Below are 18,083 nucleotides of genomic sequence, written 5' to 3' on the forward strand. Positions count from 1 at the left end.
GCAGTGCTCCAGTGGAGACTCTGTGTGGGGGCTTCAACCCACATTTCCCTTCCACACTGCCCTAGCAGAGGTTATTCATGAGGGCTCCACACCTGCAGCAAACTTCTGCCTGGACATTCAGGCATTTCCATACATCCTCTGAAATTTAGGTGGAGGGTCCCAAACCTCAATTCTTGACTTCTATGCGCCCACAGGCTCAAGACCACATAGAAGCCAACAAGGCTTGGGGCTTGCAGCCTCGGAAGCAATGGTCTGAACTTTACCTTGGCCCCTTTTAGCCACAGCTGGAGTTTAAGCAGCTGGGATTCAGGGCACAATGTCCCGAGGGTGCACAGAGCAGGGGGGGCCCTAGACCCAGCTCATGAAACCATTTTTCCCTCCTAGGCCTCCAGGCCTGTGATGGGAGTGGCTGCTGTGAAGGTATCTGACATGCCCTGAAGACATTTTCCCCATTGTCTTGGTGATTAACATTTGTCTCCTAGTTACTTATGCAAATTTCTGCAGCTGGCTTGAATTTCTCTCCAGAAAATGGGTTTTTCTTTTTTATTGCATGTTCAGGCTGCAAATTTTCCAAACTTTTATACTCTACTTCCTTTTGAACAGTTTGCTGCTTAGAAATTTCTTCTGCTAGATACCCTAAATCATGTCTCTCAAGTTCAGAGTTCCACAGATCTCTACAGAAGGGACAAAACACCACCAATCTCTTTACTAAAGCATAGCAAGAGTCACCTTTGCTCCAGTTCCCAACAAGTTCCTCATCTCCATCTGAGGCCACCTCAGCCTGGACTTCATTGTCCATATCACTATCAGCATTTTGGTCAAAACCATTCAACAAGTCTCTCAGAAGTTCCAAACTTTGCCATATCTTCTTGTCTTCTTCTGAACCCTCCAAACTGTTCCAACCTCTGCCTGCTACCCAGTTGCAAAGTCGCTTCCCTTCTACATTTCCAGGTATCCTTATAGCAGTGCCTCACTTCCTCAATACCAATTTACTGTATTAGTCTATTTTCACACTGCTATGAAGAAATATTCGAGACTGGATAATTTAAAAAGAAAGGAGGTTTAATTGAATCATAGTTCCACATGGCTGGGGAGGCCTCAGGAAGCTTACAATCATGGCAGAAGGTGCATTCTTCACAGACCGGCAGGAGAGAAAATGAGTGCCAGGAGAGGAAATGCCGGATTGTTATAAACCTATCAGATCTCATGAGAACTCACTTACTGTCAGGAGAACAGCATGGGGGAAACCACCCCCATGGGTCCCTCGCATTACATGTGGGGATTATGGGATTATAATTCAAGATGAGATTTAGGTGGGGACACAAAGCCAAACTATATCATGCTACTTACGAGTGGAGGTTATAGCATAAGGCTTCTTTGTACATCTTTAAGAAAATAAGCCACCTGTCTTCTGTCATCTGTCTTCTATTTTGATCTGACTGAAAGACATTGCTAAGCTAGTTTGCAAGGCAGCTCCCACCTCTAATTCTTCCCTCCTACTCCTTCACAGTTCAGGGAGGCTTCATTTCCAAAACGAGTGTGGTCATTGTACTTCTGGCCACCAGGTGGCAGGCCAGATCCACTTAATAACACTGCAGCCTTAATCCTCACTGGCTGCAATTATTTTCCTTTTTAATCAATCTGTTATTAATAATAGTGTCACCTTTTCGTAAACAAAACCACAGAATTTTAACAATAGAGAAAAAATAAGAAGTAAGCTTGTTCATTGTCAATTTTTCTTTTTAAATCTTCCCCCAAAGGAGGAAGATGCATTGCACATTTTTGTTGACTCTGGTGTCTCTTTCAGCATCTAGATGAAATAATAACATTTCTGTTTTAGACAAATAGATATATTTCTTCTGTTCCAAAAGGTAACAGTGGGCTGGGTGTGGTGGCTCACACCTGCAATCCCAGAACTTTGGGAAGCCAAAGTGGGCAGATTACTTGAGGCCAGGAGTTTGAAACCAGACAGGGCAACATGGTGAAACCCTGTCTCTACTAAAAATACAAAAATTAGCTGGCTGTGGTGGAGCATGCTTGCAGTCTCAGCTTCTCTGGAGGTTGGTGCAGGGGAATTGCTTGAACCCGGCGGGTGGAGGTTGTAGTGAGCTGAGATTGTACCACTGCACTCCAGCTTGGGTGACAGAGCAAGGCACTGTCTAAAGAAAAAGTGGATAGAGGAGGGTGAGGCAGGAAAAGGAAAAGGAAGTCAGCATTTCTGGAGCATCTTTTCTCAAACATTCCTTGTTTATTTGGGAGATTAAGTTTCTTCTGAGGATAAAAAAAGATTAGAAGTTAGATTGGTATTGTCTTAGGGGGAAAACAGGCAAATAGAATGATAATAGAACTCTGTTGCCATAGAATATACATCTAAGTAATACTGTTTATAATGTTCCAATTTACTACAGGTTGTGCATGCAAGCAGTCCTCTGTTTATCTCCCCATCCTCCAGTGTCACATGTCAATTGCCCTGTCACTAACTAATCACAAACCACACTGGCCTTTTATTAGTTTCTTGAATGGCATTAAATTCTTTCTGTCTCAGTCAGGGCTGTGCACATACCTGGTATCTTCCACTGAACTGCTCCTCTCTTAGCTCTGTATAGCCAGCTCCTTCTCATTCCTTGTCGTAACTTAAATATTAATAGAGGCAGGAGGCAGAGAAATCCTAGACAGACAGGGATGCGTCCCTGGGGAAACCTTACCTTCAGGTCAAAAACAGCCTGAAACCCACAGACCAGAATGAGGACTTCTGTTCCTGTTTGTTGGCTCTCTTCTTATTGGTTCTTTCTGAATAATGCCTTTTAACCAATTGAATGTTGCTTTTTCCAATACTACCTATGGCCCACCCTGCCCCCATCATGTTCCTATAAAGGCCTCTGTCAGTGGAGGGGAGACAGCCTGACTTTGGGGAGGAGACAGCTTGAGTTCAGGGAAACATGATCTGCTTTTCCGATACCCTCTCCAGCTCCCCTCTCCACTGAGAACTGTTTTCATCGCTCAATAAAATTCTCCACTCTTACCATTCTTCAATTGTCAAGTGTGACCTCATTCTTCTTGGATGCTGGACAAAAGCTTGGGACCCACTAAGTGCAGGTGGAGGCTGTCACACTGGCCCTTTGCCCTTGCAAGTGGAGGGCAACCACCCCACTGGCAGCTACAGGGTCAGTGGCCAACTGAGCTGCCAACACACAGCCGTTTATCGACTGTGGATGGTGGAACTAAAAGAGCTAAGTAGCACACTCACACCCCCTCTGGGGCTTTGGGATCATGGGCACCAGGCTGCCATGTTCCCCTCAAGGCAACATGACTGGTCTGGACATGGGCTTTGCATGGAGCTTGCTCCTGTGTTGGTGCTTGGAGTGGCTGGCCAGATCCCATACTCACTTGCTTATGTGTTACCTCTCTCAAGGGGCGGAGCATGGTGGGCCGAGGAAATGGGGCACTCCTGCTGGGAGTCCGGCAAAAGGGCCAAGAAAAATCCTGCATGAATATTACCATCTCTGATCATCCAGTTAAAGTTTCTAGGGCCCCTCTGCTGTTGCTATCAATCTCAAACACTTTTTTGTTTCATTTACAGCACATATTGGAACTTGTATTATTTTGAATTTGCTTTTTAACTTAAATTTTATAATTTCTTTCATTAGAATATAGTTTCCATGAGGCCAGAGAACATGTCTGTTTTTCTTTTTTCTATTTTTTTTTTTTTTTTTTTGAGATGGAGTTTTGCTCTTTGTTGCCTAGGCTGGAGTGCAATGGTGTGATCTCAGCTCACCGCAACCTCTGCCTCCTGGGTTCAAGTGATTCTCCTGCCTCAGCTTCCTGAGTAGCTAAGATTACAGGCATGCGCCACCACACCCAGCTAATTTCGTATTTTTAGTAGAGACGGGGTTTCTCCATGTTGGTCAGGCTGGTCTTGAACTCCTGACCTCAGGTGATCTGCCTGCCTCGGCCTCCCAAAGTGCTGGGATTATAAGTGTGAGCCATTGCATCTGGCCCTTTTTCATTCACTGAATAATTTCACTACTTTACAAATATGTGTCAGGCACTAGGCTAGCAGATACACCCATAATATTTGTTAAATAACCATACCTTTCTAGAAGGAATTTCCCCTTTAAAGTTTTTCTATATACAAATTGAGAAACAGGTAGAAAGAATCCACATTCTTAGAACTTATTCTTAGCAGATAATTTAATTTGAATCTCAATGAAAATGAAATTTAATAAATATGACTATTAAGAAAGAGACAATCAGAGTCATATTTTCAAAAAGTACATTCACTGACCTAATGAGTTATTATATGTGGAGAACATATCACAGAACCAGAAACATCCTGTCCAAAACAGCCTAGCATATTTAGTTCAACAAACAAAATGATGTGTTGAAATTTAGTTGGTGAGATAAGACAAAGTCAGCTCATTTGGGTCTAAATTTATGAGATTTTTTTATCCAGAACATGATTATAATGATTATTTCACTTATAGTTGTGTGAATCTGACCTAACCAAGGATAACAATGGGTAGGTCGAAGATCATATTTATGACATCTTGGCCCTGGATTTTTCCAGTTCGTTCAGACTTCAAAACCTTTGAAGGGAATCTTAGGTTCTTACCTTATTGTTATTAAGATGTTCAAAAAGCTCAAGAATTCTAAAAAGCCAGAATGAGGGGATAACTTTCACCAAAGACTTTTCCTTTATCTTTTGTTGTACGTGGTCACTTAGCTGTTTTAGCTTAATTTAACAAAAAAGATGAGAAAATATTTTTACAGTATCATGAGATGAGGCTTCTAATGGGCCGGTGGCCAAGGATGGGGAAAAGAATCAAGGACAGATTAAATCTCCAAAGTAAGAGAATCTATTATATAGCAAACGAACTTGTATAATTAATCTCTAGGAGCACGGGTTCTAATAAGCCCAGGTACCACAAAGATGGAGAATTGCTTCTTCTGTCCAGGCAAAAGGCGTGACTAAAAGTGTGACTTGCTCTCTGGGGATGATACCAATTTGGCACCAGCATTTCCTTCCTTCCTTCTTTCCTTCCTTCCTTTCCTTCCTTCCTTCCTTCTTTCCTTCCTTCTTTCCTTTTTCTTCCTTCCTTCCTTCCCTCCTTCTCTCCCCTTTCTTTCTCTTTCTTTCTTTCTTTTTCTTTCTTTCTTTTTCTTTCTTCTTTCTCTCTCTCTTTCTTTCTTTTTCTTTCTTCTTTCTCTCTCTCTTTCTTTCTTCTTTTCTCTCTCTCTCTGTCTTTTGTTTGTTCATTCATTTTTGAGACAGAGTCTCACTCTGTTGCCCAGGCTGGAGTGCAGTGGCACGATCTCAGTTCACTGTAACCTCCACTTCCCGGGTTCAGGCGATTCTCCTGCCTCAGCCTCCTAAGTAGCTGGGATTACAGGTGCCTGCCATCATGCCCAGCTAATTTTTGTATTTTTAGTAGAGATGGGGTTTCACCATGTTGGCCAGGCTGGACTTGAACTCCTGACCTGAGGTGATCCGCCCACCTCAGCCTTCCAAAGTGTTGGGGTTACAGACGTGAGCCACATTTTCTCTTTCTTAAAACATTTTGCCCATTGCTAAATTTTATTGCTTGGTTTCACCATAGTAATCTGCTCTAGAAAAAAATTACCACAGGTGGGATTGTCAAGGTGTTCCGGGATAATCATTTCTACTTTCTTTCTTTTTTTTTTTTTGGAGACAGGTTCTTACTTTGTCACCCAGGCTGGAGTGCAGTGGTGTGATCTCAGCTCAATGCAGCATCAACCTCCCAGGCTCAAGCTACCTTCTTACCTCAGCCCCCCAAGTCGCTGGGACCACAGGTGCGCACCATCATACAAAAATCATAATTTTTGTATTTTTTGTAGACACAGGGTTTTGCCATGTTGCCCAGGCTGGTCTTGAACTCCTGAGCTCAAGCGATCTGCCCGCCTCGGCCTCCCAAAGTGCTGGGATTACAGGCTGAGTCACCATGCCCAGCCCTCATTTCTATTTTCTACATGCCTTTTTTTTTTCTTTGCTTTCATTGTTCAGCTTCATGCCATGATCTTATTCTGACCATGATGAAATTAGTAGAATAGATCTTCAGTTACGTTCTCTGCTCCTAGTGACTAATGTAGAGACAAGAGTTTTTATATTATTTGAATTTTTGTTATGAAAAAATGTAAACATTAAGTAATATAGACATAATAACTTAATGAACTACCATGTGCCCATCACCCAGCTTCAACTCACTCCCCAATCAAGGTGAGTGTGTATCTACCATGAGTGAGTAAACTACCACGTGCCCATCACCCAGCTTCAACAAGCATCGACTCACTCTCCAATCAAGGTGAAATATCAGACATCATGTGATTTTATCGGTCAGTACATTTCCTTGATTTTTAAGTACATTTAAGTACATTTAAGTCAGTACATTTTCTGTTTTTAAGTAAATTATACAGGGATTCACTATGGTGACTAGTTATATCTTTTACCTTTGTTTTTGCTATTGTTTTTGTTGCTTGCATGAATTGAGTCATTTGTCTTTTAGGGTTTTCCACAGTCTTGATTTGCTGATTGCACCTCTGTATGTAGTTCAACATCTTCTTCTTTTTTCTATATATATCCTGTGTATTGGTAGCAAGGTAGATACTTGGTAAGATTCAAGTTGGAATAATTTTATGAGGGGCAAAAAGCCCTACTATTTCATAATAAGAGTTGTGTAGTTACATTCAGAGGCATTTACTATCTAGTGTCTCTTTTATGTAATGTCAGCAGCAACTGATGGTCATTAACTAGGTCCCTTAATTCATGACACAAAACGTTGAAAGTTTAATTCAATCATTCCCTATTCATTTATTGGCTGAAGTACTTTCATAAATAGTGACTTCACCTCATCAGTTATTAGGTTACTCTTTGTTACGGTTTGTATAAGAGTTTGCAGGAGAAGTACTTGATTCTTTTCTTTACCAGCTTTCTAATTAATGAATAAACTCAGGAGGGGAGCGATTTTTTACTTTCATAAAATAAAAATAATTTCAGACTTACAGAAAAAATTGTGAGAAAGAGACAAAGAATGTGTAAATAGCTAGTCTTGACTCAGACTTCTTAAATGTTAATGTGCTACATTTGCTTTACGTAATCTTTCTTGGTTACATTTCAAAGAGAAGGCTTCTAGGTCCTTGAAAATGACATTACTGAGTTGTAAAACTGGCAATAGATTGGAAAAGATTTACACCTCAAAGGGGCTGAGAAATAATTTATAATTGCAAGTTTTCTAAAGTAAATACTATAAGAAAAGGGAGGCCAGAGAACTATAGTTAGGAAGAAATTTGTCTAAAATTTCAGTTAAGATCAGGAGAAGGTTAAGGCTGATATTGGATAGTATGTGTGTATACGTGCATATTTGTTTATATATGTGTATGTATATATATATGCGCACATGTATATGCACACATTCACATATAGAATGGATATTTTTGTACTGTTTACTAAAGTACTTTGCAAACATGATGTTCTCTTAACCCGTCAGTATGTAAGTATTTCCTCAGAAATCTGCTTGCATCTGAAAGTTCTTCCTGTGGTGTTGGAAAGCAGGCTTTCATGACATCACAATCTGAGTTGCTGTATTCTTATAGGTCATTCGATTCCTCTTGTTGAACTGGAGAAACTTCTCCCATAATTGACTGGATGACTGGATTTCTTTGTTACTGTTCTTGCTGTTTTTTTTTTTTTTTTTTTTTTTTTTTTTCAGAGAAGGGTGACTGTCTTGCAGCTTCTAGTCAAATGAGAGCAATATGAGAAAAATGGGATATATGTGCTGATTTTAATTTCTCATTCAACACTCCATTTTGATTTGTCTTCTGAAGTGTTGACCATGATATTTACAGTGGCATTTGAATTGTCAATGTCAAGCTGATTTCATTTTACTAATGTGGGATACATTTATAATTTTTCTTTTCATAGTGATACGAACAAAATCATTAACAGATATTAACGAAACACATTACACAAAGCGATCTTCACTTGTATCAACCTCCAGGTTGGACATAAACAGGAAAACATTTTCAATCCCTTCTCTCCTCAGAAATCCAAAGCAACTACCCACTGTACCATCTGGTGGATAGTGGATAGTTGACTCAAAAGTAAATGAAAGATATGGGAGTGCAGATATATCTTCAACATATTGATTTCAATTCGTTTGGATGTATACCCAGAAGTGAGATTGCTGGGATCATATAGTAATTCTATTTCTAGTTTTTTGAGGAGCTTTCATACTGTCTTCTGCAAATGGTTATACTACTTCACAACTGCAACCACAATGTGTAAAGTGTTCCCTTTTCTCCACAGCCGCACTAATACTTATCTTTGTTTCTGTTGTTTTGATAATAGCCAGTCTATAGGAGTGAAGTAATATCTTATTGTGGTTTTAATTTGCATCTCCCTGATGATTAGTGATGTTGAGCATGTTTTCATATCCTGTTGTCCATTTGCATGTCTTCTTTTGCAGCATTATTTACAACAGCCAATATATGGAAGCAATCTAAGTGTTCATTGGGATGAATTTTAAAAATGTGGTATATATACACGGTGAAATACTATTCACCCTTAAAAGAGAAGTAAATTCTGTTACTTGTGACAATATGGATGAATCTGGGGGGCATTATGCTAAGTGAAATAAACCAAGCACAGAAAGACAAATACTGCAAGATCTCATTTAAATGTGGAATCTAAAAAAGTCAAACTTCTAGAAGTAGGTTGTTACTAGAGACTGGGGGAAAGAGAATGGGGAGATGATGGTCATATGGTACAAAATTCCAGTTTAGGCAATGGGAATAAGCTTTTGAGATCTATTGCACAAAAAGTATGTGAAGTGATGAATATGTTAATTAGATTGATTTAATCATTCTACAATGTGTACATATATCAAAACATCACATCAAACCCCCGAAATATATAAAATAATTTTTCAGTTAAAAAAATAAAACAGAAGGCCAGGTGCAGTGGCTCATGCCTGTAATCCCAGCACTTTGGGAGGCCGAGGCAGGTGGATCACCTGAGGTCAGGAATTCAAGACCAGCCTGGCCAACATGGCAAAACCCCATCTCTACTGAAAATACAAAAATTAGCCAGGTGTGGTGGCAGGTGCCTATAATCCCAGCTACTCAGGAGGCTGAGGCAGGAGAATCGCTTGAACCCAGGAGGTGGAGGTTGCAGTGAGCCAAGGTCACGCCACTCACTCCAGCCTGGGCGACAGAGTGAGACTCCAAAAAAAAAACAAAAAAAAAAAAGAACCAAAATGAAAGATATGGAACAATGTGAAAAATCTGGCTATTGATATTTACCTTATCAGTGCTTAAAACTGTCTAATAACAATTTTACAGAATGAGCCATCGAACTAGGATAAGAAGTGTGCAAATAAAGGTGTTATAATGTGAAATAGTAATCTTATTAGGGATTCTCACTGGTAGCGGTTTTAGAAACCAGAGTAGAGAAGATCAAATATAGTTTGATTTAAAAATACAATGATTCCGTGTTTATTTTTAATAAATATAACAAATAAATTGCTGCAGGTATGCGGGACTAAAATAAGGTGTCAGTACCTCACGCGAGAGCTTCAGATGGCTTCACTGCTACAGCTTGCCTGTCTATGTGGTTAGAAACTGTTGTTTAGTGGTTTCAGTGGTGAGCAGTTCGTGGGCTTCCGGTTTCTCTTTCTGAACTGGTCCAAGAATAGTGGCAAATAGGTCACTTGTTGTTGGTCAAGCGCTCAGGCAATTTTTTAAAGGATTGGTAAGGTGGTTCTGAAGCCTCTTGCAAGGGAATTTAGAAAAAAATGTCTACATCATAGAACTCTATATCCTATGATTTTGTTGTTGAAACTGGAACATAAAAGAAAAGAGAGAGAGAGGAAGACAAGCAAACGCCTAAACAGAGCTCAGGGAACACCTTCAGGACAGGGAACTGGAGAACAGTCATCAAATCTGTTGCTACCCACCAGGCTCAAGGACTCACAAACTACCATTTGTGACCAATACACTCATTCGCTCAATTTCAGTCAGTGTCTGGGGTATCAAGCTCTAGAAACCAGAAATAAAGCCAGAAACAAAGGAAAAAGTTTTCATTTCCAATAAACTCAATTATTGTTAAAACTTCAGGGGCTGGCACGGTGGCTCATGCCTGTAATCCCAGCACTTTGAGAGGCTGAGGTGGGTGGATCCCCTGAGGTCAGGAGTCCAAGACCAGCCTGGCCAAAATGGTGAAACCTGATCTCTACTAAAAATACAAAAAATTAGCCTGGCATGGTGGTGGACGCCTGTAATCCCAGCTACTCAGGAGCCTGAGGCAGGAGAATCACTTGAACCTGGGAGGCAGTGGTTGCAGTGAGCCAAGATCACGCCACTGCACTCCAGCCTGGGCAACATGAGTGAAACTCCGTCTCAAAAACAAAACAAACAAACAAAAAAACCAAAACAAACAAAAAAACTTCATTGAAGAAATCATGCTCTTACTCTTCCTGTAGAGTGGTAATGCAGTACTGATTTAATTTAAATATAACCTATATTGATGGTTAATATTTGTTGGTGTTTACTATATGTCAGGCTTTGTGTAAAGCATTTGCATACATTAGCTCAAATAATTATTGTCATAATGCAGCAAGATATATAATGTTACTATGTACATTTTACGTATAAGGACACTGAGGATTATCAATTAATGTGCTCAATTTCTGCTGGGTGCGGTGGCTCACACCTGTAATCCCAGCACTTTGGGAGGCCAAGGTGGGTGGATTACATGAGGTCACGAGTTCAAGACCAGCCTGGCCAATATGGTGAAACTCTGCCTCTACAAAAAATACAAAAATTAGCAGGGCATGGTGACACCTGCTTGTAATCCCAGCTACTCAGGAGGCTGCAGCAGGAGAATCGCTTGAACCTGGTAAGTGGAGGTTGCAGTGAGCCAAGATTGCGCCACTGCACTCCAGCCTGGGCGACAGAGCAAGACTCCATCTCAAAAACAAAAAATAAATAAATAAATGAAATAAAACAAGAAAAGCTCAATTCCGCCTAGCTAGCAATTGGAACAACTAATAGTCTAAGAAAGGTTTATTCCATTTCAGAAAGATAAGCTTGCAGAAAGACAGTATATGAATACATGAAAATCTGTTTTATTTTTAGCTCAATTTTCCAGTAATTTTTAACTCTCTGTTTGAATTTAACTATATAAATAAACCTGTACATACTAATGTATATTGATTATTTAATCATTAATTTCTGTACATGTACTTGTCTTTCTGTGTACTGTCTACTTGTCCTCATTGAGCCAAAATACAGATAATGATGTATGATTAAATTAAACCTGCCAACTTCCATGACAGTCAAAGTACTTTTGGAAGTTTTGCCGTGCTTTCAATGTGTACTTTATTTCCTATTATAGTTTCTCTCTTTCCATGTTTTATTTCCCTTAAGAAACATTTATTTTACTTTATTTTGGAGGAAAAGTCTTACCCTGTCACCCAGGTTGAAGTGCAGTGGCATGATCACAGCTTACTGTAACCTCGGGCTCCAGACTTAAGTGATCCTCCTGCCTCAGCCTCCCAATGTGCTGGGATTACAGATGTGAGCTACCATGCCTGGCCAATTTACTTTAAAAAGAAGCATTTGTTTGTTTGTTTGTTTGAAATGTTATGATATTTTAACATACAATGCATTTCATCTCATGATAGCATTTTCATTGAGAGGGCAAATTTTATAATATCCCTAGGATTTATGTAAAGTTGAATTTATATTAAGTTGCCCTACTTAATTGTATATTGCTCCCTCCTTTCTTGGTTCTGTGTGTTTAGAAACCTCTGACTGGAAAGATATAAGTGCAAACTTGTCACTATAGTCTGAATGCAGAAATTGTGGGGATTTTTTTTTCATCCCATATACACACATTTTGTGTTTATTATATACTAGTAAACATAAAATTACATGGTATTAAAATTATGAATATATACTACATTTTTAAGGAACTCAGTCCAGTGGAAATACTAATAAACATCAGTGATAATGCAATGTAATAAATGATATAGATGAAGTGTGTATAACAGGTTCTTATACAGTTCAGAATTATCCTCTTGCTTCAACACAGTGACTGCTTCACAAGATAGGGTAGGAAACATGATTTGTGACCTGTCTGAGAAAACTCTTCCACATATCTACAAAATTTGAATTTACACTATGGTGTATAGTAATATATGTTGGCATACAATATTATTCTATGGATAAAATTAAAATGCATATTCTATTTTATTCTGTAATTATATACCATAAAACTATTGACCAAATGGAATATTGAAGAACATGTCATTTGTCAAATCATTCCTATAATGTGCAAATAATTTTTGTTTTTTAGGATGGTTGATGTGAGGTTTTTAAATTTGTTTTGGCTGTGTTTAGATATTTCACATCTGTTAGTCTGAATTCAAATAATGAACCACATTGAAGTCTTCCTTCATAGTCCCATTAAATGGAGAGTCAGCAGATGTTTCTTAGTCTAAATGAGTAGGGAATTTCTTTTTTCTTTTTCTTTTCTTTTCTTTTTTTTTTTTTTTGAGATAGAGTCTTGCTCTGTCATCCAGTCTGGAGTGCCGTGGCACGATCTCAGCTCACTGCAACCTCCGCCTTCTGGGTTCAAGTGATTCTCCTGCCTTAGCCTCTCGAGTAGCTTGGATTACAGATGTGCACTACCACGCCTGGCTAATTTTTGTATTTTTAGTAGAGATGGGGTTTCACCATGTTGGCCAGACTGGTCTTGAACTCCTGACCTCAGGGGGGAATTTCTATTTATATCAATAATATTTTCCATGATGCTGAATTCTCCACATACTTCTACTGAGCTAAGATCAACTGCATTTGTAATTTGTTTAACCTTTATCATACTGTCTGAATTTTTATATTTCTAATATCAACTAAGTCATGAGAACAATTTATTGGAATGTGATTTAGTTAGTTGGTTAACATTTATAATTTATTTTTTTCAAACATCTTATCCAAGTAGATGTGTTAAATTTTATATGCTTACACTTTTTGTGTAAGTAGATGTACTAATTTTTGTATAACATTTTTAGAAAATTTAATACCTTTCCATCTTAGGCTTGATACAGTGTTTTGTGTGTTTTTTAAGACTTATTCATTTTTATAATAGAGTTTGCTTCACTTTCATATTTTATTTTCTTTAATCTAATTCAGTGAGTCTAAGATACATTGTGGTATAGTTTGGCTCTGTCCCAAACCAAATCTCATCTTGAATTGAAGTTCCCCTAATCCCCACATGTCATGGGAGGGACCAAGTGGGAAGGTAATTAAATCATGGGAGCAGTTGCACCCATGCTATTCTCATGATAGTGAGTGAGTTCTCATAACATCTGATGGTTTTATAAGGGGCTTTTCTCCCTTTACTTGGCATTTCTCTGTCTCGGCCACCCAGTGAAGAGGGACGTATTTGCTTCCCCTTCTGCCACGATTGAGACCTCTGCAGCCATGCAGAGCTGTGAGTCAATTAAACCTCTTTCCTTTACAAATTACCCAGTCTCGAGTATGTCCCTATAGCAGCATGAGTACGGACTAATACATATTGTTTTTACATTTTAATGTCTCTGAAATTAGCATGCCTCTCAAAATATATGAAGTCTTACAATCACTGCTGGCCAGGAGACAGTTGCAATGTGCACATGCGTGACCTTGATTGTCACTGGTGCTAGTGTCACTGCTTCAGTGAAGTTATGTACATTGTTGGTCCTGCATGTTTTACTCATCACATCATTTAGACACCATCACAGGATGGAATGGAAATTCTCTGATCCTGTTTTTTTCCCCACAATTTTTCTAATCCTGTTTTTTAAAAAAAAATCTATGAGACTTTTACAGATCAAGAAATCACCATCAAAAAACTCTGAATAATGAGCATCAGAAGCTACAAAGAAAATCTTGGAGACATTAGAGGGGCACTCTTTTTAAAAAAAATGGTACATGACTATTGTTCTTTATGGCACAGAAAACAATATTGTGTTGAAAACAATTATGGTAATGATAAGTATGTTTTGTCTGCTTTATTGACACTAATAAACTTCTTAATATTTTATTTTTATGTTTATTTTATTGTGTGAAATCAGTTTTATTTAAATGTATTTTCTTTTCCTTCCTTCCTTCCTTCCTTCCTTCCTTCCTTCCCTCCTTCCCTTCTTTTCTTCTTTTCTTTCTTTTTTTTTTTTCAGAGTCTCTCTCTGTTGCCCAGGCTGGAGTGCAATGGTGTGATCTCGGCTCACTGCAACCTCCGCCTCCTGGGTTCAAGTGATTCTCCTGCCTCAGCCTCCCAAGTAGCTGGGATTACAGGTGCCTGCCACCACACCCAGCTACTTTTTGTATTTTTAGTAGAGATGGGGTTTCACCATGTTGTCTAGGCTGGTCTTGAACTCCTGACCTCAGGTGATCCACCCACCTCAGCCTCCCAACGTGTTGGGATTACAGGCATGAGCCACCATGCCTGGCCATAAGTATACTTTCCGCTTGATGATTGCACTTTTTGTTTTCTTTGAATCATATGCTTAGATAGAACATCATTACCATTCTGTTACAATGGAGATTTTAACATGTTCACACTTGAAAATATCAATTTTGAATTCCATTTGCATCTATAATTATATCAGGTTTAAACTCACATACAATAAACTATACACGACGGGTAATGTGTCCTCTATTATTCTACCCATAAACAAAGTAAATGTATTTCCAAACATGGAGTCTTTGGCATCAGCCAACCAGTGGGGGAGATTCTAAATTAGGCTTAACAGGGGACAGGGGAGTTGCTAACATCCCTTACAGCAAACAACTGAGGCAGTCCTTGATTCTGCCACATTATGAGGATTTTATACATAAGGTATTTCATGAAAGAAAGAGAAATCGTAAAACTGCACCAAAGGAGAAACAGTATTGAATTGCAAACAAAGAAGACAGAAGAAACAATAACAACAGTTAACAATGCTTTCTCATTCAATCCCTAGAAAAACCTTGTGATGAGGATACTTTTATCCCCTTCATTTTACAGATGTGGAAAAAGTAGATTAGGGAATTCAACTGGACCAAAGTTGTAAATATAGTAAGTGACACAACTCAAACTAATATCTTGCCTTCTCTGGTATCAAACTTGTGCCCTTATCATATATCAAAATGCTTCCAAGAAAATTAAATATATGGTTTGCAACCAGTGGAGAAACTCTTGGGGAAATCGTCAATTTTTTAAAAAAGAATTTATTGAGAAGCATCCTTGAAACAACTTGAAAAAAGAGTAAGAAATTATTTCATACTTAATTTTCTACAAAGAACAAAATAATGAATCTCACATTTATCACACATATGCAGTGAGAAGGACTCCTGGAGGCTGTAGCAGTCAGTGCCTTTCACACAGGAAGGGACCCTTACTCTGAGCTCTGCTAAGCAGAAGGGTGGTAGTGTCCCATGGTGGCTCGTAATGCATTTCTTGACCCAATGACTTCCTTTGTGGTTTCATCGGAGTTCGCAGGAGCTGCCATCACTCTAGCTTTATGGTTTTCAACTCTAACAAAGTGAGGAGTATAGTAGTCCTTTTGTTTTCTTGAAGACCATTAGGATCACTTGTTGTACATACCTTGTCCATCATGCTCAGATTTCCTAGGAATTCAACTTCTGTCCTGAGTCTCTGCCTTTATTCCTATCCTGGTGCATTAGGCTGTCAACCTAGAAGGAAACATTTACATCCCCTCAACCACTCTCTCTCTTAAGTCCTTACCATTTCCCAAGGTGGTGATAACGTTTTGCTTTTTTTTTTTTTTTTTTTAGGGGGGCTGTTATGAGTTGTGCTGGAAACCAAGAAAGGATGAGCAAAGAAAAAAGTTCCCCTGAGTCATTTGGCCCCAAACGTTTTAGCATACCCAAAGGTGCCAGAGCCCTTTCAGTAACATGTATTATTCCTGTTAAAGATCCTTCCCCTTGGTTTGGGTTCTGTAGCTAGACAAAGAGAAGGTTAAGAACATCTGCTTCTGTGTCACATTGTTCCAAACTTTTCTTTTCTTTTTTTGAGATGGGGTCTCACTCTGTCGCCCAGGCTGGAGTGCAGTGGCAAAATCTCCCGCTCACTGCAACCTCTGCCTCCTGGGTTCAACTGATTCTCCTACCTCAGCCTCCAGAGTAGCTGGGACTACAGGCTCCCACCACCACGCCAGGCTAATTTTTGTATTTGTCCCAAAGTTTTCTGTTTGACCTAGATAAAATTTGGGTATTAATTTATCAGTTACCTTTTAAACACATTTTAAAATTTACATTTGCAACACCCCTTTGATTATTAACTTCCATTATATGTTGAGGCAAGTCAGTACGAAGTGGTTTCAAAGTCACATAATACTTTAAAAATTGATAGCATATTAAGGTAATATAAAGGGTCTTGGGTCTGTGAAGCTAGAGAAGATCCAGACCAGGAGAAAGTCTCAGGTATTTAAGAGCATGTTTTCTGGTTAAGGAAAGGATAATTGAAAGCAGCCACAAGTGCCATGTTTCATTCATTTACCATCATTATCAACGACTTATTTAATGTAGTCATAATTTTGTAATCGGGATTTCTGAAGTTCCATAAACTGGAGCTAACATATGTTGCCTCGCTAGCATTAACTACAGATGTTAACATATTAACCTTTCACTCTGGAGTTTGGGACAGTGAGTGATTATTTGTTATTATACTATTTTCTTTTTGAGATGGGGTCTCACTCTGTTGCCCAGGCTGGAGTGCAGTGGTGTGATCCTGGCTTACTGCAACCTTCGCCTCCCAGGTTCAAGCAATTCTCCTGCCTTGGCCTCCCGAGTAGCTGCGATTACAGGCAAGCACCACCAAGCCGGGCTAGTTTTTGTATTTTTAGTAGAGATGGGGTTTCACCATGTTGTCCAGGCTGGTCCCAAACTCCTGACCTCAGGTAATCCTCCGGTCTCGGCCTCCTAAAGTGCTGGGATTACAGGTATGAGCCACCATGCCCAGCCCTTTTATGCTATTTCTTTGGCAAACACAAAAAGGAATGGTCTGGTCCAGTGGTCCCCAACCTTTTTGGCCCCAGGGACCGGTTTCATGAAAGATAATTTTTCCATGGATGGGAACAAGAGGGGGATGGTTTGGGATGATTCAAGTGCGTTACATTTATTGTGCACTTTATTTCTATTATTATTACATTGTAATAGATAATGAAATAATTCTACAACTCACCATAATGTAGAATCAGTGGGAGCCCTGAGCTTATTTTTGTGCAACTAGATAGTCCCATCTGGGGGTGATGGGAGACAGTGACAGATCATCAGGAATTGGATTCTCATAAGAAGCACACAACCTAGATCCCTCACATGTGCAGTTCACAACAGGGTTCGCGCTCCTATGAGAATCAAATGCCTCTGCGGACCTGACAGGAAGCAGAGCTCTGGTGGTAATGCCAGCAATGAGGAGTGGTTGTAAATATAGGTGAAGCTTTGCTCACTCATTCCCTGTTCACCTCCTGCTGTGCTTCCGGTTCCTAACAGGCCACAGTACCGGTCTGTGGCCTGGGGCTTGGCCTGTAATTGGTCTGGTCAATTACACATTTCTCCTGAATTCTGGAGGGACAACATACCAGTTCCTCAGAGGAAACAAAGATTTTCTTAAAAATCACATCAAATTAAATTACTGCTTTTTGCTTATTGAAGTGGATAATCTTACTCTTGTTTTGTTATTGAAAAGACACCAGGCCAGGTATGGTGGTTCACACCTGTAATCCCAGCACTTTGGGAGGCTGATGTGGGTGAATCCCTTGAACTCAGGATTTTGAGACCAGCTTCAGCAACATATTTATGTTCTATAAATGTATGTTCTATAAATAATACAAAAATTAGCTGTGTGTGGTGATGTGCAGGTGTATTACGTATTTTCTATAAATAATACAAAAATTAGCTGGGCATGGCGATGTGTACCTGTAGTCCCAGCTGCTTGGGAAGCTGAGGTGGAAGAATCACTCAAGCCTTGGAGGTTGAGGCTGCAGTGAGCTGTGATTGCGCTACTGTACTCCAGCCTGAGCAACAAA

At 39.5% G+C, this 18,083-nt stretch overlaps 1 protein-coding gene across 3 annotated transcripts in view; it reads left to right on the forward strand.

Annotated features, from left to right (window-relative positions):
- Positions 1-422: 422 nt before the first annotated feature.
- KLRD1 (killer cell lectin like receptor D1) overlaps positions 423-18,083 on the forward strand; it is a 97,221-nt gene continuing 79,560 nt past the window's right edge. For all 3 annotated transcript variants that reach the window (XR_010108809.1, XR_010108808.1, XM_055095385.2), the window contains exons 1-2: positions 423-5,811; positions 6,213-6,351. The gene's annotated coding sequence lies outside the window, so the exon portion shown is untranslated. The remainder of the gene's footprint in view (positions 5,812-6,212; positions 6,352-18,083) is intronic.

The sequence above is a fragment of the Pan paniscus genome, chromosome 10 (assembly GCF_029289425.2).
Source record: "Pan paniscus chromosome 10, NHGRI_mPanPan1-v2.0_pri, whole genome shotgun sequence".
NCBI lineage: Eukaryota > Metazoa > Chordata > Mammalia > Primates > Hominidae > Pan > Pan paniscus.